Source organism: Tamandua tetradactyla, chromosome 2 (genome assembly GCF_023851605.1).
Source record: "Tamandua tetradactyla isolate mTamTet1 chromosome 2, mTamTet1.pri, whole genome shotgun sequence".
Lineage (NCBI taxonomy): Eukaryota > Metazoa > Chordata > Mammalia > Pilosa > Myrmecophagidae > Tamandua > Tamandua tetradactyla.
In genome coordinates, this window is record NC_135328.1 from 139,494,188 (window position 1) to 139,516,407 (window position 22,220).

General features: G+C 43.1%; 1 long non-coding RNA gene across 1 annotated transcript; it reads left to right on the forward strand.

Annotated features, from left to right (window-relative positions):
- Positions 1-6,870: 6,870 nt before the first annotated feature.
- LOC143673992 (uncharacterized) lies at positions 6,871-15,959 on the forward strand. Its single transcript, XR_013170812.1, has 3 exons — positions 6,871-6,980; positions 10,286-10,417; positions 15,209-15,959. It is a non-coding gene; the product is annotated as an uncharacterized LOC143673992 (long non-coding RNA).
- The last annotated feature ends 6,261 nt before the right edge of the window (positions 15,960-22,220 follow it).

A 22,220-nucleotide genomic window follows, 5' to 3' on the forward strand; every position in this document is an offset into this window, starting at 1 on the left:
AAATCCTCACAAGACTTTTGGAATCTTCCTCTTATCCATTTTTTAAGCTGTTCCAGCATTTTTGGTATTTTCATATCAGAATGCCCCATTTCTGTGGTACTAAAATCTGTTTTGGTTTACTAAAACTTCCAGAATGGAATATACCAGAAATGGATTGACTTTTATAAAGGAGATTTATTAAGTTACAAGTTACAATTCTAAGGCCATGATAATGTCCAAATTAAGGCACCAGCAAGAGGCACCTTCTCAGAAGATAGGCTGCTGGCATCTGGAAAACTGTGAGCTGGGAATGCAAGTGCCTGGCATCTGAGGTCCTTGCTCCAAGCTCATTGCTCTCAGCTTCCGATTACAGTGACTTTTCCTCCGAGCATCTGTGGGCCCTTACTTAACTTCTCTGGGACAAATCGGATTCCAACTTTCAGCTTCCCTTGGCCTCCCAAGGTTCTGACTATTTCTGTGCATCCTCATTTAGCATCTCCCTGTATTTCTGACTGACTTCCCTTGGCCCTGAGTGAACTCTGTTAAAGGACTCCAGTAAATGGATTAAGACCCACTTTGAATGGGTGGAGTCACATCTCCATGGAAACACCCTAATCAAAAGGTCCCACCCAACAATAGATCTGCCCCCATGATTGAATTAGAAGAACATGGCTTTTTAGGGTATATAACAGTTTCAAACCAACACACAAGGTCACCCAGGGCTCCAAGAGATTCAGGAAGAAACTTTCAATCCTCTCCAAGGCCAGACTCAGAATTGGCCATGAATCTTTAAGTGCCATTGTCTATTAGTCAGAGCAGTCCCAGGCCCATCCAGACTCAAGTAGAAGGATTAGCCCTCACCACTGAGGGAAGGGGAGGCAAAACACTTGTGGCCATCTAAAACCTTCCATATTTTTCTCTATACCTATGGCCATTTCACATTTGAAAGAAAACCAGAGGGATTCCAGCTCTTTCCACATTGCTCAACATCTTTCATCTTCTCCCCCTTCTTTTTAACAATCATCACACTCTGCCACCCGAGATGACACATGCCCCCTGGAGAATGCCGGGGTGGGCAACCTCCAAAAGGACATGAGGGGAAATCAGATGGACAATTTCAGGACAACACTGTGCAATGATATGGGGCTCCTGCTGTTCTGTCCTGAGTCCCACAGGACCTGCCTGTGCTGCCTGCACCCAGAACAGTGCTTGGCACAGGGAAAATGCTGGAAGCATGTGCTGAACTGAGCTAGACAGCAAGCGTTTGTTACTATATATGCTGTTATGCAAGTGAATGCCTCATACTAAATCTCCCAGGAAAGGTGCCAGGTGAAGCTTATTGCAAAACTAGCAGTTTATTGGGTTGACAAAGAGAACACTCAATTAAGGAGATTTTCTGAACACAATGGAATTATTTCAGTTGTGAAATGTGGACTTGAAAAGTAATCATTTAGAAACACCCAAGAAGTATTTGAAGGCTGATTACATCATGCAGTCCCTTTCACTCAAGCAGAGGCCCAGCATCCCTGGTGGGCATAGGAGTGCTGAGATGCAGACACTTCTGGGACTTCTTCCCAGGTCTCTCTGAGCTGCTCCAAAGTCCAGGCTTTTTGCACAATAAGAAGGATCTAAAAGAGTGCCTTGTGCTGATTTATTTATCCAGCTAATGACCCAAATGCCTACCTTCACAGCCTCAAGCACCGTGGATATAGGGGGAATAATACATGGCCAGAACCTTCAAGGACTCTCATCTCGGGGGTCCAGTTGGAAAATTCTCTGCCCAGGCCTGTGCTTAGCATACAGGAAGAGGCCTGGGAGCTATGAGGGAGTAGTAGTAGAGACGGGAGTGGGAAGAGGGGCCAAGATAGCCCATCACCCAGCAGTGAGATTCCACCTCTTTCCATGTTACTCAACATCTTTCATTTTCTGCCCCTTCTCTTAGACAATCATCACACTCTGCCACCGAGATGCTGATATGTCCCCTGGAGAATACCCCAGGCAACCTCCAAAAGGACTCCTGATGACCCTTACCTCCTGCTTCAGTTTGTAAAAGTTGCCATAATGCAATATACCAGAAATGAAATGGCTTTTAAAAAGGGGAATTTATTTATTTATTTATTTATTTTTTACATGGGCAGCCACCGGGAATCGAACCCGGGTCCTCTGGCATGGCAGGCAAGAATTCCACCTGCTGAGCCATTGTGGCCCACCCCAAAGGGGAATTTATTAAGTTGCAAGGTTACAGTTCTAAGGCTGTGAAATGTCCAAATTAAGACAAAACTATAAAGATGTCCAAACAAAGGCATCCAGGAAATAATATCTTTGTTTAAGAAGGCTGATGACATTTGGGGTTTCTCTGTCAACTGGAACGGCACATGGTAGCATCTGCTAGCTTTCTCTCCAGGCTTATTCAACAGCTTCCCCAGGGGCATTTACTTTATGCATCTCCAAAGGTCTCTGGTTGCATAAGCTCTGTCAGTTCTGGTGTCTCTAAAGCTTTTTCCAAGATGGTTCCCTCTTAAAAGCTCGAGTAAGCAATCCCACCTTGAATGGGTGGAGACACATCTCCATGGAAACCATCTAATCAAAGCTTACCACTCACAATTGGGTAGGCCACATCTCCATGGAAACAATAAAAATGATCCCACCCAGTAATATCGAATGAAGATGAAAGAACTTGGCTTTTCTAGAGTATACAACAGATTCAAACGGGCATACCTCCTGACACCCACACTCCATGCCATGCTTTCTCCTTGTGTCTGGGCTAGACCTGAGTGGCCAAAATATAGAATGCCATTGAGGGGCGACTGGTGACCTCTTCCAGGATTGGGCTGTGGCAGTCTGTGACTTCCACCTTGCTTCCCTGCCCTGAGGAAACAAGGTAGCATTCTGTGGGCTGCCCTATAGAGAGTCCCAGCTGGCTAGGAAATGGGACCCTCAGTCCAACACCCCCCAATAAAAGGGGAATGGGCAGCAGTGCCTACAGCAGAGGATGACCTGCTGAGACCTGGAAAGCTCCTGGTAGAGCCGTTTTCCAGCTGGGATTCCCTGTTGTGTCCTCATGTACTCTAGTTTATCATGTCTCTTCCCACTAGGTGGGAACTTGTAGGACACAGGGTGAGCTCTTTGCCTGTGTCAGGGCCTGGAGGACAAAGGAGGAGGTGTGGAGAGAGGAGAGTGGAGAAAACAAGGGCAGACAGGGCAAGGGAAAGGAGCTCCTCATCCTGGGGTGCTGGAAGCCACCGAGGGGGTGGTGGAGCCAGCGTGAGAGAGGACCCTGTGGCTCCAGGCACCATGCCAGGCTCCTGTTAGTGAGACCACAGGACCCTTGCAGTTTTCTGAGGCTTGTGTCATTATTACACCATTTTGAAGAAGCAGAAACCAAGGTGTGGGGATAGTAATTTACCCAGCACAGAGCTGCCAAATTTCAAAGTAAATGTTCAATGGATGTCTTGTAGGTAGTTGAGAGGAAGGGTGGATGATGCTGCATCTAGCAGTTTTCTAGTTATGTTTTCCCAGGGCTTGAACACTGGAAAGCTCAGGAATTTGGGCACTGAGAAATACATTTATTACCTTCCATCACAATCCCCTACAACATGTGTTTTTCAGTGGGTTCTTCTATTGTTCCAATAAAAAGGATACAGCCTGAGGTTTCCTACCCACCTCAGATATAAAATAGTGTGCTTGGTTTTATCAATCAGTCTTCCAGTTTACAAACCCAGGACCACACACAACCTCCAGGCGTCCCCAGACCCACATGCATGTGAGGACCCATTTTCCACAGTGTTGGCACTAAGCTATGATCTCGTGCACTGTGCACACACAAAACCATGACCTCAAGCTCTGTACACACACAGAATCATAACCTCATGCTCTGTACATACATGGAGCTGTGCCCTCATGATGTGTACACACCGAGTCGTGACCCCATGGCCTGTACTCAGGAGCCATGACCCCAAGCTCTGTACACACACAGTCATGACTCCATACTCTGTACACACAGAGTAGTGGTCCCACAGTCTGTACACTCATGGAGTTATGACCTCACGGTCTACACACACATGGGGCCATGACCCCATGCTCTGTACATACATGGGGCCACGACCTCATGCTCTGTAAACACATGGAGCCATGACCCCATGCTCTGTGCACACACAGCTGTGACCCCATGCTCTGTACACACAGAGCTATGACTTTATGATATGTAAACACAAGGAGCCATGACTTCATGCTCTGTACACATGGGGCTGTGACCCCACGCTCTGTGCACATGGGGCTGTGACCCCATGCTCTGTACACACGGAGCCATGACTTCATGCTCTGTAAACACATGGAGCCACGACCCCATGTCCTGTACACACAGAGCTGTGACTCAATGCTCTATATATTGTTCTCCAAGCTTGCCCAGGAATCCAGGGCTCACAGGTTGGCGATAAAAGCTATTCTGGAAGTATCTGTTCTTTTTCAGATGTGCTTACCATTTTTTATAATTACTATGGTTATATTCAAATTAAATTCTATTCAAAGAACTCTAATGCATGAAACCCAAAAAATGGTTTTAAATTTGGAATGATCCTTGGACACAGAAAGGAACAGAGAGAGGAAGAAAAGGGACCAAAGCAGAGGAGACAGTAGGAGGGAGGGCCATCTAATGAAGGGAACATGGGGTTTGCTACTCGAAGCACTGACCTTGGGCCCTTGGCCGAGCAATCTAACTTCTCTGAGATTCAGTTTCCTTGTCTATCAGCTGAGGCTAATAATGAAACTTAGTCTGCAGAGCCAATGTGAGGATTGCATGAGACAAAATTCATGAGTGCTTTGTATACCGGCAAGCCCTCTGGGCTGTCCAAAGCCATGTGGCTAACTGGGTGAATTGGGGTCCAAAGTGGGTGTAATCTCAAGGAATCATTATTCAGACATTGACCTTCTCCTGGCAAACCCTTTTTTCCCACACATGGGAAACCCAGTTTTCCCACACCAAAGCTCATATTTTAAGAGTGACTTAAGCCATCATTCTATCTAGCCCACTCCTTTGCAAAGAAGGCTTTGTCATCTCCATTCTCCTCATGTGGCAGCCAGGGAAGTGAAGTAAAATCCAGGGCCTGAAGCCACAGAGAGGCCATCAAGACCAGACCTGTTTTCTCCAGGTCTGAGGCCCAGCTGCAGAAACACACATGATTTCCCAGAACACCATGTACCCTGAGTCTATTTTTACAGTAACTGAAGACTCTAGATAATATGTAAATTTGTAGCACTTCCTGGGTTAGCTGGTTCATTTTACCTGTTTTCACTCTGCTCTAGTAGCTGCTCAGAAATTCATAGCGGGATGCTATGCAATTTGCAATAACCAGGAAATTCTCATATGCTAAGTTTCCCACCCTCTTCTAATTAAACAAACAAAACTAGTTCCCTTTTATCCCATTTCCCTTATAAGCACTCAACAACATCTCCCTGTATTTCAGGATGATCTACAAAACCAGGGCCTGGGGAAAAAACATTGTCCCATCTTGGCAATTCCTTCTGCATTTATACACTAGCTCTTCCCAGTAGACTGTTTTGCCAAACAGAAAACACATCCCCTGTCTGTCCACATAAAGGCAACCAACAAACAAAAGGTCACCTTATACTAGTACTGCTAGTCATCCCCTTGTAATAAGACAGTGTCCCCAAACAACATGAGATGATTTTCTATATAGATAGATATATAGATATAGATACAGATACAGATATAGATATAGATAGAGAGAGTGGAGATCACCGATATAGGAGAATTTCAAGAGGGTTATTCAAGTCAAAAGTTTAGTCAACTCTGGAAGGCCTGATGACAGACAAAATGATATAGTGGGGGGAAAATTATGGTTTGAGAATCAACTAAGCCTTCTGTTATTTCATCCCCCTGACCCCTTTCTACCCAATACATACACATATGACCTGTACAGCTATTGAGTAACTGGTTTACCACGGAAAAAATGAATCTCCTCAATCGTGATTTCTTTATTTGTAAAGAGGAAATAAATGCCTACTTTGAAGGGCTTCATCAGAATTAAAGAGTGCTGGTCTAGCACTCAAAAGGCACAATTAAAGGCATAAATAAACCATTAAAGACAATAATAAAGAAGATTCTTAAAGTAATAGGACAGTTGAGACAGCACGTGTCAGAACCTAGAACCAAGCCACAGGCTTCCCCACAGCCTGCAGGGCATCTCTGTGTAAACCTGGGGATCACTGTGAACTGGCAGCAGCTGCCTCCGTGAAGGTCCCCGATCTGCCAGCACACCTCCAGGTCGCAGTAGCGGTTTTCCAGGAAGGACTGCGCGTACGAGCCGCAGCGCCCACAGCCACTGGTACACCTCGCTGCTGCCCGTGCCGGCGCCGGCGCTCCAACTTCGGGCCTCGGCGCATGGGGACCACCAGACCGCGCGGAAGTTGTCCGCGGGCGGCCGCGGGCAGCAGCGACACAGGCGCGATCGCCTCCGGAAGCGAGCGGCAGCCGAGCAACAACAGCGAGCCCCGAGCGGCCGCCGAATCCGGGTGCCCGCGCTGGGTGCCGCCGGGGCCGCGCCGCTCGGGTGCGCCCGGGTGCGGTGCGGGGCGGGGCCGGCGCACCCCGGGGACGCGGGGGCCGCCGCTCCGCCGGCTTGCACCCGCCAATGTCCGAGGCTTCGCCTCCCGCCTCCCCGGCAGCGACACGGCTCCCTCCACACGCCCGCGCGCCGGGAGTGCAGTGCGAGAGCCGCGTCCTCCAGTGGGGGAGGGTCCTGGGAGCCGCCCGCGGCTCGCGGCGCCTGCGAGCGCCCCCCCGCGTTCGCTGCGATCCCGCCTCCGCCCGGTCGGGCAGCGCGCGCCTTCACCCGCCCGTCCTGGCCTGCGCGCCCCCGGCCCATCCAGGGCCCGCCCCGAGGTCGGGCGCGCCGGACGGGCTGCGGCCTCGGATTCCTCCGGCCGGCCGGGGGCCGCGGGGACACCTCCAGCAGCTGCAGGCGCCGGGCTCAGGGACTGGGGTAGGGCACTTTCTCAGGGACGGCGCGTCCCGCGGCCAACCCCCCCCCCCCGCCCGCTCCCTAACCCCCGCTCTCCGGTCCCCCTGACCTACCCCTCTCCCGCTCTCCCGCACCTTCTCATTCTCTGGGCCCCTCGTCCTCTCTGTCGCGGTCCCCACCCATCCCAATCCCTGCCCAGGCGGCTGTGGCCAGCGGCCCCTGTAGGCTGCCAGGGTGCCCAACAAACCCTCGCCTCCCGGCTCTGCTCACGGGGACCGTTGGCGACCGATGCGCGCGCCGACCCGCCGCGGGAGGCGCCGCCTCTCCCGGATGGCGCCAGCCTAGCCCCGAGCGTGCCCGGTGCCCATGAGCCCCCCGGCCCGAGCTACGGCGAAAGCAGAGCGCTCACCTTCTCCAAGGTCCCCAAGGTCGCCCAGCCCTGACCTCATGTCGGGGTGAGGGAGGCGAGGGGCCCGGCGGGCACACCCGCCCTGCCCGCAGATGGGGGTAAACCTCCGCCCCGGAGCCGCCCCACGACCCCGCCCGGAGAGGCGCCCGGGCTGCGAGGCTTCCCCACTGCTGCCCGCTGGGCCTTTGGGGCCCAGCTTCCTCTAAATCGGAGCTCGTGGCCTCTTTGGTCACGGGCCCCTTAAAGAATCAGAAGACCGCTTGGGGCCTTTACCTTAGAAAACTACCCCACGTGGGAAACCCCAAAGCGTTCCCACAGCCCCTGGACCCCCAGATCCCAAATTAAAAACAGAGGCCGGGAAGGTCATTGCAACGTGGAGAGGAGGGCTCACAGGGCTTTTCCCAGGCCGCCCTCCGAGCCGGCATTGGGGTCCGTGGCCCGCTGGAGAGACGCCTGGGGTCTCAATTCCTCAATGCTGAGTCCCAGCTCATTCTAGTATTTCTGTCCCACATTGCCAGGGAGGTTTACACCTGTGGGCATCATGCCCCAGGTAGGGAAGGAAAGTAAGGTGAGTTCGCTTGCTGTGTTGGCTGAGAGAGATAGGCCACATCTGAGCAACAAAAGAGGTTCTCTGAGGATGACTCGGAGGCCTAATTTTAAGCAGGCTTACTCTGTCCTTTGCTGTGATAAGTTTCATATAAAAAAAACACAAGATTGAGGGCTCAGCCCATTGATTTGGTTGTCCCCATTGCTAGTAGCTAACATTTATTGGATCTTAAACCTGAGGCAGATTCTTTGCTTTACATTTAATTCACATATAATCCTCAAAGAGAGTTTTGAGGTTGTGGATAATGTTGTTATTGCCATTTTACTAAGAAAACTAAGGCATAAAAAGGTAAGCAACTCTGAGAAGTAGGATGGCGTACTGTGGTGAATACATGTGATGGAGTATTGTGTACCTACAGAAAGTCATGAGGCATGCAGCGAGGTGTATGAATCTTGAGGACATTATGTGGTACAAAATAAGCCAGACCAAAAAAAGGACAAATTTGTATGGTCTCTGTTAGAAAATACTTATAAGAAAATTAGGGCCTAGATACTAAGCTCTTCCAGCAGTCATATTTATTCCTGAGCTTTAATTCTTATTCCTAAATTCTGAGATGCTGTGTTCAGTGTGTATAACTTGATATTTCCCTAGAACTTTGAGTACCTATGTAACACCTCCAATTCAGAGTTGGAGTTCTGCACTCTGAAAGTCAGCATTGCTCTATACAGCAATTGTTAAAGAAGCCGAAAAAGAGATCAGATTTGGATTAGAAAAAAAGAACGAAGCTGATCTGGTTGGTATTAAGGCAAGTTAGAATACAGGGTAAAGGATGATTTTGTCTGTTTAGAATTTCACCTGCTGTATGAGCCCAAAGGAAGAGATATTTATTTTGTCCAAATCTTAAATTTTCTGTAGCACACAATCTAACATAACCTGTCTTGCCAGTTGATTTAAACAACCTACACACATGGAGCCTAGAACTGGGAATGAGATCTTGTAATTCTGCATAGCTTCATGTAATACCCTAATACATCCCAGAGTATGTTGGACAGATAATTTTAAACTTTTGGCAAGGTCCCTTGAAGATTGGGAGAAAAAATATGGAACTATTCAACTTCCCCACCTGGGAAACTACTGATACTCTCTCAAACATCAGGGACTCCCAAGTTAGTAGGCCAAGATCCTGAACTTGAGGACTACTCTTATGAAACTTATGGGGAAGATAAGCCCACCTATAATTATCCCTAAGAGTCACTTCCAGAGAACCTCTTTTGTTGCTCAGATGAGGCCTCTCTCTCTCTCTCTCTCTAAGCCAACACTGCAAGTAAAATCATTACCCTCCCCACTGTGTGGGACACAACATTCAAGGGTGTAAGTCTCTGTGGCAACGTGAGATATGACTTCCAGGGCCTGGCCCCAGCATAATGGGATCCACAATGCCTACCTGGCCAAAAGGGAGAAAAGAAATGTAACCAAAAAGTATCAGTAGCTTAGAGATTTCAAATAGAGTGGAGAGGCTATTTTGGAGATTTCTCTTACACAAGCTTCAGCTAGGCATTGCTATTTACCATGGATTGCCAAATCCCAACAGTATTCCTGAAAACCCTAACAAATAGTCAGGGCTGTATCTGAGACTGTATAAAAGTTTCATTGCCTATGATTACTTCCCAGAAAATTACAAGTTCCAGATTTTTCCTATGCCAGATAAGCCCTAAAACCCAGAGGCACCCGTCTCTCCAAGAACATCAACCAGTTGCATCCTCCAACCCCATAATGTTGACACCTCTTTTCAGTATGAAGAAGTTATAATGGTCGTTGTCCAAATATCCCTGAAGATTGAGAGAAGGCTCAAATGAAAGGGAGGAGTTGTAGCAGAAAAGATAAGGATTTAACAAATGATTGTGACTGCTGAAACACTGTATTGATATTTTTTGTTAGTTCTGTTGTATATTAGGTGGAAGTACTTGAAGTTGTGGAACTGTAACCCATACCATACCATGAAACTTGCCCTATAACTACTTGTTAAACTGCATTTTGAAATGTATTACTTTTGTGCATATATATTTCACAATAAAAAATTGGTTTTTTTTTAAAAAAAAAAGGTAAGCAACTTATCTAAGATCTTAAAGTCATAAGTAATGGAGCCAGGATAGCCTTCTAACCCTCATACATTCTGAGGATAACAATATTCAAAGTGATTTTAGCTACCAAGAATAGAGTGCCTTTCATTTGTTTTAAATGTTAACACAAGCTTTCTTTAGCCATTGAAAAAAAAGCCTTGTATTTAACATCAGTTAAAAAAAAGTATCATGAATTTTAATGTTGTGATTGTTAGATCATCCTAATAGATTTGTATGTTTTCTTCAATAGAATTGAAGCAGTTTATCATAATGAAGTAAAGCAAAAGAAGAAAAGTCATGGTTTATTGATCCCATTTTTACTAATTGAGTTGGAGACTGTGGGAAATATCCATTTTGAAGAAGGCACTTGATCTGATGACTGGTAAATCTATTTGAAATTTAGTTATAGCTCTAGAAATAATTTTAGATGCTTAGGATCATCAACCAAATTATCTAATTATAAAATGTTAAATGTCCCACTTTTAAAACACTTCTGTTCTAGTTTGCTAGCTACCAGAATGCAATATACGAGTAACAGAATGACTTTTAAAAAGAGGAATTTAATAAGTTGCTAGTTTATAGTTCTAAGGCCAAGAAAATGTCCCAATTAAAACGAGTCTATAGAAATGTCTAATCTAAGGCATCCAGGAAAAGACATCGTGGTTCAAGGAGGCTGATGAAGTTCATGGTTTATCTCTCAATTGGAAGGGCACATGGTGAACACAGCATTATCTGCTAGCTTCTTTTCCTGGCTTCCTGTTTCATGAAGCTCCCCAGGGGAGCATTTTCCTTCTTCATCTCCAAAGGTCGCTGACTGGTAGACTCTGCTTCTTGTGGCTATGTTGTTCTGCTCTGCTGTCTCTGAATCTCTCCTTCTCCAAAATGCTTCCTCTTTTATAGGACCTCAGAAACTAATCAAGACCCACCCAAATGGGTGGAGACATATCTCCCCTCATCCAGCTTAACAACCACTCTTAATTGGGGTACATCTCCAGGCAGATAATCTGATTACAGATTCAAACATACAGTATTGAATAGGGATTATTCTGCCTTTACAAAATGGGATTTTTACTAAAACATGGCTTTTCTAGAGTACATACATCCTTTCAAACCAGCACAACTTTCTTATGTAGAATATCCATTCATTGAAAATTAGCAGTTACCTACTTTACCACTTAATCATATGTCTGCTTATACCATTACCATAAGCTAATCTTGGAAACATCCTAGTGGTAGTTCATTGCTCTTTACCCAATTTTCCTTAGCTTAAGAGCAGAATATATTTTAGAAAAAAAAATTATGGCTGAGTATTAATTTTGATGTATGTTTAATACTGTGTGTTTTTGGAATGGCTGCAGCAGTGGATCAAGAATATGGGGTGGTCCAACCCAACTTAGGCCCAAGACCAAAGAACACACCTGGTATAGAGTTACCATGAGTTTAATTAGGGATTTATGAACAGGAGAAGATTCTTCTCTATGGCAGCCAGTCTGGAAATGGAAGTCAGTGTTCCATGTAAAAAAGAGAGAGAGGAGTGCTGTGGGAGCAGCTTATAAAGGTTCAGGTCCAAAGGGTGTGACAATGGAGTTTCAGCAGGATTTCACTAGGGGAGGGGAGCTTTAAGGACATTCTTTCCACCTGAGAGGGTCTGTTGACTTTAATGTCTGTCCCAGTCATGTATGACTTGTTCCCATAATGAAGAAGGGAGCAAGGCTGGGCCCTGGGTCTCCACATGGGGTGAGATGCCAGGACAGAGCAGCAATACCAAAGGAGAATTGGCAACAGCATGTTGCTAACATGAGAGGAGCCTGTCTGGCTAATCTCCTGATGGATCTGTGGTCAGAGTAGACCAGTCCAGAGCTGGTTATAGTTAGGGTGTCAAGGGAAACTGTGGGTGAGGATAAGGCATACATTTAAACCAGGAACTTATGACAAAACCCCACTTAGGCATAAAAAGAGAGAGTCACCAGAAATTAAAGAGACAACATCCATGTTCCAGAGTCAGGGAGTCGTGGTAGAAACAAGGAAGAGGCTATGTTGCCTCAAAATAACTGATCCTAAAATAATAAAAAGATTTTTTTCAAATGAAAACAATGTCAAAAAATATTATAAATTGTGACTTTCACATTTTTGGAATCATTTTCTCAAAATTGAAGAGTCTGTGAAAGCACTAGCGATTGCCCTGGAACCATACTGTGGACTTGAGTATGTAGAGATGCACTGGGGGCCACAGGAAGCTCCTCAGTGGACTTGACACAGTTTTACTTGTAGCCAGTGTTGAAGCACATGCTGATTTTTTTTCTTTTTTTTTTTTTGTAGTAGAATGAAAAATTTGCATTAGCTTTTTAGAAAACAAAAGTGATTGGGTTACTTTAATCCAAGCCCCTTGATTTCTATAAGATGTGGCTATTTACTCACTTCCATGACTAAAATTGTCTCAAGGGCCTTGGTGGTACTTTGGTGGAAAAGTATGAGAGGTACTGCCCAAGGGAGAAAGAGAAATTTTAAAATGCTTTATTTTGTATCAATGCATCCATTTGCCCAGAAGTTACCGTTGTTTGCTTTAACCACAATACTAATTTTTAAGTACAAAGATGTAAAAGGTGTTCTTTGCAGTTCACATGCCATCTTTCAAAAATGCAGGCTCAATGAACATTGAAACTATTCTTGACTCCATTCTCCCACAGGTTCCCCTTCTGTTCTAGTTTGCTAGCTGCCAGAATGCAATATACCAGAAACAGAATGGCTTTTAAAAGGAAGAATTTATTAAGTTACAAGCCCACAGTTCAAAGGCCATGAAAATGTCTCAACTAAGGCAAAGCTATAGAAACGTCCAATCTAAGGCATCCAGAGAAAGATACCTTGGTTCAAGAAGGCTGTTGACATTCAGGGTTTCTCTCTCAACTGGAAAGTCACATGGTAAACATGGTGGCATCTGCTAGCTTTCTCTCCAAGCTTCCTGTTTCATGAAGCTCCCCCAGGGGCATTTTCCTTTTTTATCTCCATAGGTCTCTGACTGCATGGGCTTAGTGTCTCTTTCCAAAATGATTCCTTCTTAAAGGGCTCCAGTAAGCAACCTCACCTTGAATGGATGGAGACACACCTCCATGGAAATCATCTGATCAAAAGTTACCACCCACAGTTGGGTGGGTCACATCTCCATGGATAATCAAAAAACTCCCACCCAGCAATATTGAATGAGGATTAAAGGACATGGCTTTTCTGGGGTCCACAAATTCAAACCAGCACACCTGCATAATGGTTCTCATCTTCATCCCCTTTGTCCATTGCAACCAAAATTACCTGCACACAGACCTTTGTCATCTCCCATCTAGACTATTGCTATAGCACCTAACAGAGTACCTGCTTCTTATAAACAGTCAGTATTCATTAATCAGTAAACATCCTATATGATTCCTGCTGGATGCGGAGTATTTTATTAAAAACATACAAACATGCAAACCCTCTCCTAGCTGTTTTAACCTTACAAATTACACTTAGACTTTTCACCCTGGCATCAGTGGCCTCTGCTGTATAGTCTCCAGGTCTGATCCTCACTCCTTTTCTAAACCTCTTCAGAATGAGCTGAACTGTGTGCACCTCCCTGATCTTGGAACATACCTGATACTTCCCCACTCCACTGCTTCCTTCACCCCAAGTGCTCTTGCATCTCTCACCCTCAAAACATCACTGCCTGTCAAAAACTTGCTTTATCTTCAAGGTTCACATCAATGCCACTGCTTTCTGATGCATTTTCTTACCATCTCCATCAAATATAATCATTGATTTTTGAACCCTTATAGCACTGAGTCATATCTCTCGTACTCACGGTTTTGCTTTTACTCACCCCGTTGCTTTCCCTCTCCAGTAGTTTATAAGTTCAGTGAAGGTAGAGCTTGTATTGTGTTCATCTTTGGATCACTTTTATTTTGTTAATATCTGTGTTAATTAGATTCAGTTGTCAACTTGGCCAGGTGAGCATACCTAGTCTTGTTGCTGCGGTCATAAGCTAATGGTACGTGAACCTCATCTATTGCTAATTACATCTGCAGTCAGCTAGGAGGCGTGTCTGCTGCAATGAGTGTCATTTGACTTAATTGGCTGGTGCTTAAATGAGAGATCGCAAAGTAGCACAGCTAAGCAGCTCAGCATTCCTCATCTCAGCACTTGCAGCTCAGCTCAGGCCTTTGGAGATGCAGAAAGAAGTCACCCCAGGAAAAGTTGTTGGAACCCAGGGACCTGGAGAGAAGACCAGCAGAGACCATCTTGTGCCTTCCACGTAAGAAAGAACCTCAGTGGAAAGTTAGCTGCCTTTCCTCTGAAGAACCAACAAAATAAATCCCCTTTTATTAAAAGCCAATCTGTCCCTGGTGTGTTGCATTCTGGCAGCTAGCAAACTAGAACAGTATCTTTAGCACACATCCTCTGAGCTTCTACAATGGACCACAGTCTCTGCTAGATGCTAGGGCAAAAGTTAAATAAGATGTGGTTCCTGTCTTCAACAAGCCTGCTATCTAGTAGGGAAAACTATGGTATCAAACAGCAATACATTCTAGGATAATTGTGGGTACAGAGAAGAGGAGCACTTAAAATAGAATGGGGGCTTAAAGAAAGTTTTCTAAAGTGGAGACATTTGAGGGAGATGTCTCAATCTGACTTTCAAAGGACATATAGAAGGAATTGGAGGATGATCTTTCCAGACATAGGAAACAACATGTGCAAAGGTATGGAAAGAGTAATACATTTGGGGGGTTACCAATAGTTCCACCTGACAGGGGCTTAAGCATTAAGCACCTCATGGACTGGACTAGTGGTTTGAATTTTGTCCTTAAAGCTCTGGGAAACCTTGAAGGAGATGTGTGCCAGGTTTAGATATTATTTTATATAGAGATTGTCAGGGAATTATTATTTCAGGTTCAAACTCGAAGTGCATATACTTCAGGAAAGTAATGACACATTACCCTGGGTATATTTTCAGATGCTTGGGAAGTTGTCATCCTCAGTGCTATTGATAATAGCAAAAGTCATGACTTTTTTCTCTATCAGCATAGATCTAAGTCTCCCACCTCCAGCAGTATTATAGCCCTCTGTGAATGATGTTTTCTCATCCCTAGAGTGGCCAGGGATTGAGGTTGAATCCCAGTAATAAATTATTTTATTCTTATGATCCCAGATAGAACAGAGCCCATGTCAGCACTAGAGTTCCCTTTTCAAGTGCTCCAGGAATTCCATATAAGGAAGAGACGCAACTGACAGAATTCCCAGAAAAGAAAACTCCTTGAAAGTTTTACACTTCATGAATTTTCCTGGTGCTCACTGTTGGTTCCTGTGTTCCTAGAGGATTGGACTAGAAGTTAGGCGTTGTCCATTCATCTCTTCCACCAATTCTTGGGCACATATGAGCTTTAATAAAATGTAAAACCCTATCTAAAAAGCCTAAGGTATTGGTTTCTATCATGATGCAGGGAGCATAATAATGAGAGCTTCAAAGTTTGCAAGGCATGTTATTCGGGGAAGACTCATCTGATTTAGGCCCACCAAATAGCCTCTTTATAGGATGGCAGTATATTTCCCACCCCACATGATCATGAGACTCTGTAGCCAGACTTCTGAATTAGTAGCCACCGTGCTAGATTGCAGCACTCTGTCTATCTGTCTTCTCTACCAGACTGTGAGCACCTCTGGTACTTGTTTAGTTTGGGCAACTCACTTTTCAGCTCTAAGGAAGGGGTAATTGGGCAACTCCTGACTGCACTGATTCTGTCTTAGCTGGAAAGAAAGGCAGATACTCTAAATTTGGAGTTCAAATTATAGACTCAGGGGAGAGACCACCCATTAGGAAATTTACCTCTGTGATCTTAGCTCATACCTAGAGCTCAGATCCTGGCTAATTTTGTAGGTGAGAACCTTGATATATCATTAAAAACAAATTTATCCCGTATACTCTCACTGAGCTCCTTCTCAAATTGATCCATTTTTTAATCTTGTCTTAGTGCAAATTTTGTGCTACTTTAGGAAAAGGCCAGAATTATTGTGAGCATGGCCAGGTGAGAGCAGCAGAGAGTAAATCAGCACTTCAGTACCTGTTCTTGAGATCTTCCCATAGCTGGCTCTGTCTCATTCAGTTCTCAGTCCAAGTGATTTCTCTGAAAGGCCTTCTCTGGGATTAAAGTGTTCCACCATCCTATTCCCTACCCCAAGTCTTCCTTTCTTCAAAGTACTTATCAGTATATAAATTATTTTATCAATATTTTTACTTAGTTATTTTCTGTCTACACATTGGAATAAGTCTCCATGAGAGCAGGGACCCTATCCCTTCCACTTCTGTATCCTTAGTTTGGAAGTTGTTGCAATAGTCCGGTTGAAAGGTGATGGTGATTTGGAATAGGGTGGTGACAAATGAAACATGGACATGTGCAGGATATATTTTAGGTGTAGAGCTAAACAGACTTGAAAAATAGGATATTTATAAGGGAGAGAGAAGAGACAAAGATTGTTTCTGGGCTTTTAACTTAAACTACCAGTTAGATGTTATTGCATATCTGCGATGGAGAATGCTCAGGAGGAACAGGTTTAGGTGGTAAGTGTTGGATGAGTTAGGTTTGAGAGGCCCATTACATACTTCCCTCAGTGATGGGTGGAGAGCTGCAAAGGGTGGTGGGGGATTGTTCAGGTCCCTGGCTAGCACAGACAGAACTACCCTCATGCTTTGGAGAACAGCCTCAGGCTGGCATGAGCTCTAGCAGCAGAGCACAGGTAGAGAGGGGGGTGGCAGGGCCAGTCAGCAGTGCAGCCACATCCCCATCACCACCCCCTGCAGGGGGTCCATGTCCTTGACCTACATATCTCTTGACTACAGTAGAAGTATGGACTTCAGGTTCTTAACCATAGCACCTCCACTTATTACCAGTGAGAGTTTAGGCCTATTACTTTGTACTTTTTAACTTTTTATTTTGAAATCATTTTAGATTTACAAAAAAGTTGTACAAATAGTATAGAGAGTCTTCATATACCTTCAGCCAGTGTCTCCTAAGGTTATCATCATACATAACAGTATACACTTATCTAAACCAGGAAATTAATATTGGCACAAAATAACACATTTCACTAATTTCTCCACTTATGTCCTCTTTCTGTAACCAGGGTCTAATCCAGGATCCCACATTGCATTTAGTTATTGTATTTCCTTACTCCAGTCTGTGCTAGTTCTTCAGTCTTTCATTGCCTCACATGAATTTGACATATTTGATGAGTACTGTTTAATTCTGTTAAGAATGTATCTCAGGGCAGGCCATGGTGGCTCAGCAGGTAAGAATGCTTGCCTGCCGTGCCAGAGGACCCGGGTTCAATTCCTGGTGCCTGCCCATGTAAAAAAAAAAAAAAAAAGAATATCTCAATTTGAGTTTCTCTAGTGTTTTATCATGATGAGATTGAGGTAAGAAGTGGCATTGTGCCCTTCTCAGTGCATCACATACAAGGATAAGGTGGTTTATACCAGGTTTCTCCATTACAAAGTTATTTTTATAATAAATAAGTACATTAAATGTAAATGACATAAATACATCAGTTAAAACCCAGAGATTGTCAGAATGGATAAAATAACAAGACCCAACTATATACTGTTAATAAGGAACTCATTTCAAACATAATGACATATGTAGGTTGGAAGTCAAAGAAAGGAAAAAGATGTACTATGCAAAAGTTAATCAAAGGAAATCAGGAATGGCTATATTAATATCAGATAAAATAGACCTCAGAACAAAGAAAGTTACCAGAAATAAAGGGGAACATTATATAATGTGAAAGGATCAAGCCACCAAGAAAACATAAACATCCTAAATGGGTATGCTCCCAAAAATCAGAGTTCCAAACTATATGAAGCAAAAGCTGATGGAACTGAAGGAAGAAATAAATTCCCAATTACACATGAATACCTTCAAAACCTTACTCTCAACCATTGATAGAAAAACAAAAAGCTGGTTCTTTGAAAAGGTCAATAAAATTTATAAACTCTACCAGGTCTGACAGAGGGAAAAAAAAGAGACAGAGAAAATGCAATGTACCAATATATATACATATAAAACAAAAAATGAAACAACACATCCTAAAGCCCCTGCAAATTTTGATGTATTAAATTTCATTTTAATTTAGTAGAATGTGCTAGAAGAGAATTTTATAGCACTAAATGCTTAAATTAGAAAAGAGAAAAGGTCTCTATTCAATAATCTAAGTTTCTATATCAAGAAAAAATTTTTAAAAAAGAAAGTAAAATAAAGCCAAATCACACAGAAGAAAGGAAATAATAAAGATAAGAGTAGAAGTCAATTAAATTGAAAACAAGAAAACAGAAGAGAAGAATCAATGAAACAGGAAGCTGGTTCTTTGAAAAAAAAAGAATAAAATTTATGAACTTCTAGCAAGATGAAGAAGATGAGAAGAGCGACTATCAGGAATGAAACAAAGGATATTGCTACAGTTCTTGCTGTCATTAAAAGGATAATAAGAGAGGGAAAAAGGATAATAAGAGAATACTATGAACAACTTAAATGTTGATGAATTTGACAATTTAGAAGAAATTCCTCAAAAACCAAAAGCTACCAAAATAAAATAAATAATGTGAATAATCCTAGTGCACCGAATCTAGCAATGTATAAAAACATTATACACCATGACCAAGTGGGACTGATTTCAGGTATGCAAGATGGTTCAGCATTCAAAAATCAATCAATATAAATCCACAATATCAATGGGTTAAAAAATAAAAAGCATATGATCATGTCAATTGATGCAGAATACTCATTTAGCAAAACGTAACACCCATTCATGATTACAAACTCTCAGTAAATTAGGAATAGAGGCGAACTACCTCAACTTGATAAAAAGCATTTACAAAACCTCTAACTACATCATAGTTAGGGGTGAAAGATGGAATATTTTCCACTTAATAACAGGAACAGAGCAAAGATTTACTCTCTCACCACTCTTATTCAACATCGTACTGGCAATTCCAGACAATACAAAGAAAAACAAGAAATAAAATGCATGGATAGGAAGAAATAAAACTATTCTTATTTGCAGATGATTTGATGGTATACATAGAAAATCCCAAGAAATCAACCAAACAACTACAAGCACTAAGAAGGGAGTTTACTAAGGTCACAATAAAGAAGATCAGCAAATAAAAATGAATTGCACTTTTACATACTGACATTGAACATGTAGAACCCGGGTTTTAAAACACTCATGATCACTCAAAAAAGTGAAGAAAAAATATATATATTCTTTAGAATTCTTCCATCGAGGCCTCGGTTCATCATCCTCGCTGTCCTCTTGAGCCCCCACCCCAGAAGCCCCCAGTGCCGCACTTCGTAGCATGGGGGGAGCAGGGCGACACTGATGCTCTCAGATGCTGACTGACCTCTCTGGCGCTCACCTGTGCACTTTGTAAGCTGCTTGTTGTGGACACCCATAGCTTCCTGCTTGCCGTCTGCTGCTTCTGGATGCAGGACCATGCTCGGTCCCTGTACGGAGCAAGCCAGAAGCGCCGCAGTGTTAAGGCCTCAGGAAGCCACCCTGAACCACTGATGTACAGGAAGTTGGTGGATAAATGCCGCAGCTTCTTCACCCCTCAGCCCCAACAACTCTAAGGTGTGTGTCTTGCACTGAATCCCAAAGCCCCCCAACAGAATCATGTTCGTTTCCTGCAGTAGTAACTTACTTGATGCTACACCACATGTTGCCTTCTTTCTGTGCCCTATCTCACTTCTTCTCTCCCCTGATGGGTGCTTCCCAGGAAGCAGAAACTACTTGCAGTTGGATTCTTATCTCAGAATTTGCTTTTGGGGAGAAGCAAAATCAAGAGCAGTGGCCATTGCTGGTTAATCTGTCAAATGCATTGTGTTCGACGAAAGGAGCCAGACTCTAAAGTCTTCACTCTGTATGATTCCATTTACATGACATTCTGGAAAGGTTAAAACTATAGAGATGGATACTAGGATTAAGAGAGGGGGAGAGAGTTATATGATCTGCAGAGAAACCAGAGTATAATAATGAAAGGCTAATATCCACAATTTGATGAGTCAAATCTCTGTGGAAATAATCTAATCAAGTTTCCAACCTACATTATTGAATATGGATTAAAAGAAAAGGTTGCTTACACAAGATTGATTAGGATTAAAAAAAAACATGGCTTTTCTAGGGTACATAAATCCTTTCAAACTGGCGCAAGGTGTATATACACTAAGCTATTAAGGATGGTTATCATAGAGGCTAAGAGAAGAGGCAGAAATTATGGGAACTGTTGACTTCACATTTTTACTAACAAGGGTGGCTGACTTTTAGAATCAGAATAAATGATAAAGACGGAAGAGGAAGGGCTAACCTTTGCTATCACCCAAAGTCCTCACTTGGCAACTTCTTGGTTATGGTGCTATGTAGTGACCCCATGATAACCACTGGCTTCTCTTGGAACATACATTAAAGTGCTTGGGGCAGCCTGCCTAGCAGCCTTGGCTGTGGGAAACCCAGGCAGGTAAACCAAGGACAGATCTGCTCCAGTCTGGATGGCTATGAGCATCCTGGCTATGCCCTGGGACATGCAGCTGCCCCCAAGTCAGAGGACCCAGTCTGCATTCAGAGAGAAAAGAAGACAAGAACTCAAGGAACTTCTATTAGAAAGGAAAACACCTTTTGTGTAAAAATAGGAAATCAGGTATTATCCAGTAGAGATCAGAGAATGATGACAGCTGAACACCAGGTCCAAGAAGAGACAAAATTTATGAAACCCCAAACAAAATGACTGATAGTGCCAATAGACCTATTAAATTATCATAAAAATCATTTAATGATGGAAAAAATGTCTTTCTTCAAAACTTTCTAATTAACCATTGCAACTATAGCAATTGATACATGTAATTTTGGGGATAATAGTCAAGCTCTTCTTACTAATAAAAGATGATCTATAATTGTAAAATGATATAGCTTTCACACAGTGTGTGATGTGAAAACCTTGTGTCTCATGATCCTTTTATCAACAGATGAGTAAAACATACAGAATACAAATGAATAATAGGGGGAACAAATATTAAATATATTAGATTGAAATGTTAGTGCTCCATGAAAGGGAGGGGTAGGGGTATAGTATGTATGAATTTTTTTCTGTTGTCTTTTTCTTTTTCTGAATTGATGCAAGTGTTCTAAGAAATGATCATGATGATGAATATGCAACTATGTGATATTGTGAATGATTGATTATATATGTAGAATGGAATAATCATATGTTAAGAATGTTTTTGTTTGTTAGTTGTTACATTTTTTAAAAAATAATTAAAAAGGATGATCTATATAATATAATATTCAGCCAGGCATTTCACTCAAAAAAAAAAAAAGAAAGAAAAATGACTATAGTAAAATTAGGCATGTCAATGCCTAAGAAACCTGTGCTTAGATCTTATCATGGCTAAATTATTCAGTCTCCAGCTGACTCATTTAGAAAACCTTTACAAGTCAAATGTTAGGGCTCTTACAACAACAACAAAAAAAACCTTTCAACTTCTCTAAAGCTCCAGGGCCCCAGTCTATAAGCACCAGCAGTATAATATAGTGAAAACTGATAGATCCTCAAATATAAATCCTGCCATTAAATTTGTGAGCACTCCATCTATGATGGTTTGAAGCTGTCCTGTACTCCAGAAAAGATCATGTTCTTAAAACTAATCCATTCCTGTGTGTGTAAACCTATTATAGGTGGAACCTTTTGATTAAGTTATTTCAATTGAGATGTAACCCACTTCAAAGTGGGCCTTAATCCTCTTACTGGAGTCCTTTATAAGAGGATAAAAAACAAAGAGACAATATAGAAAAAAGCCCCAGAGAAGCTATGGAAGAAGGACACACAGAAACTAAGACAGATTCTCTTTTAAGAAAGAAACCCACACAGAAACTCACAGAGGAAGCCATAGAATCTGGAAGCAATGAAATCTGGGACAGAAAGGAGAGACCAGTAGGTGTGCCATATGCCTGCCCAAGTAACAGAGGAGCCCTGGATCACCAGCAGACTTTTTTGCAGGCAGAAGATATCGTCCTGATGACACCTTGATGTGGGCATCTACACAGCCTGAACTGTAAACTTGTAAGTTAATAAATTCCCATTGTAAAGCCAACCCATTTTGAGTATATTGCATTTT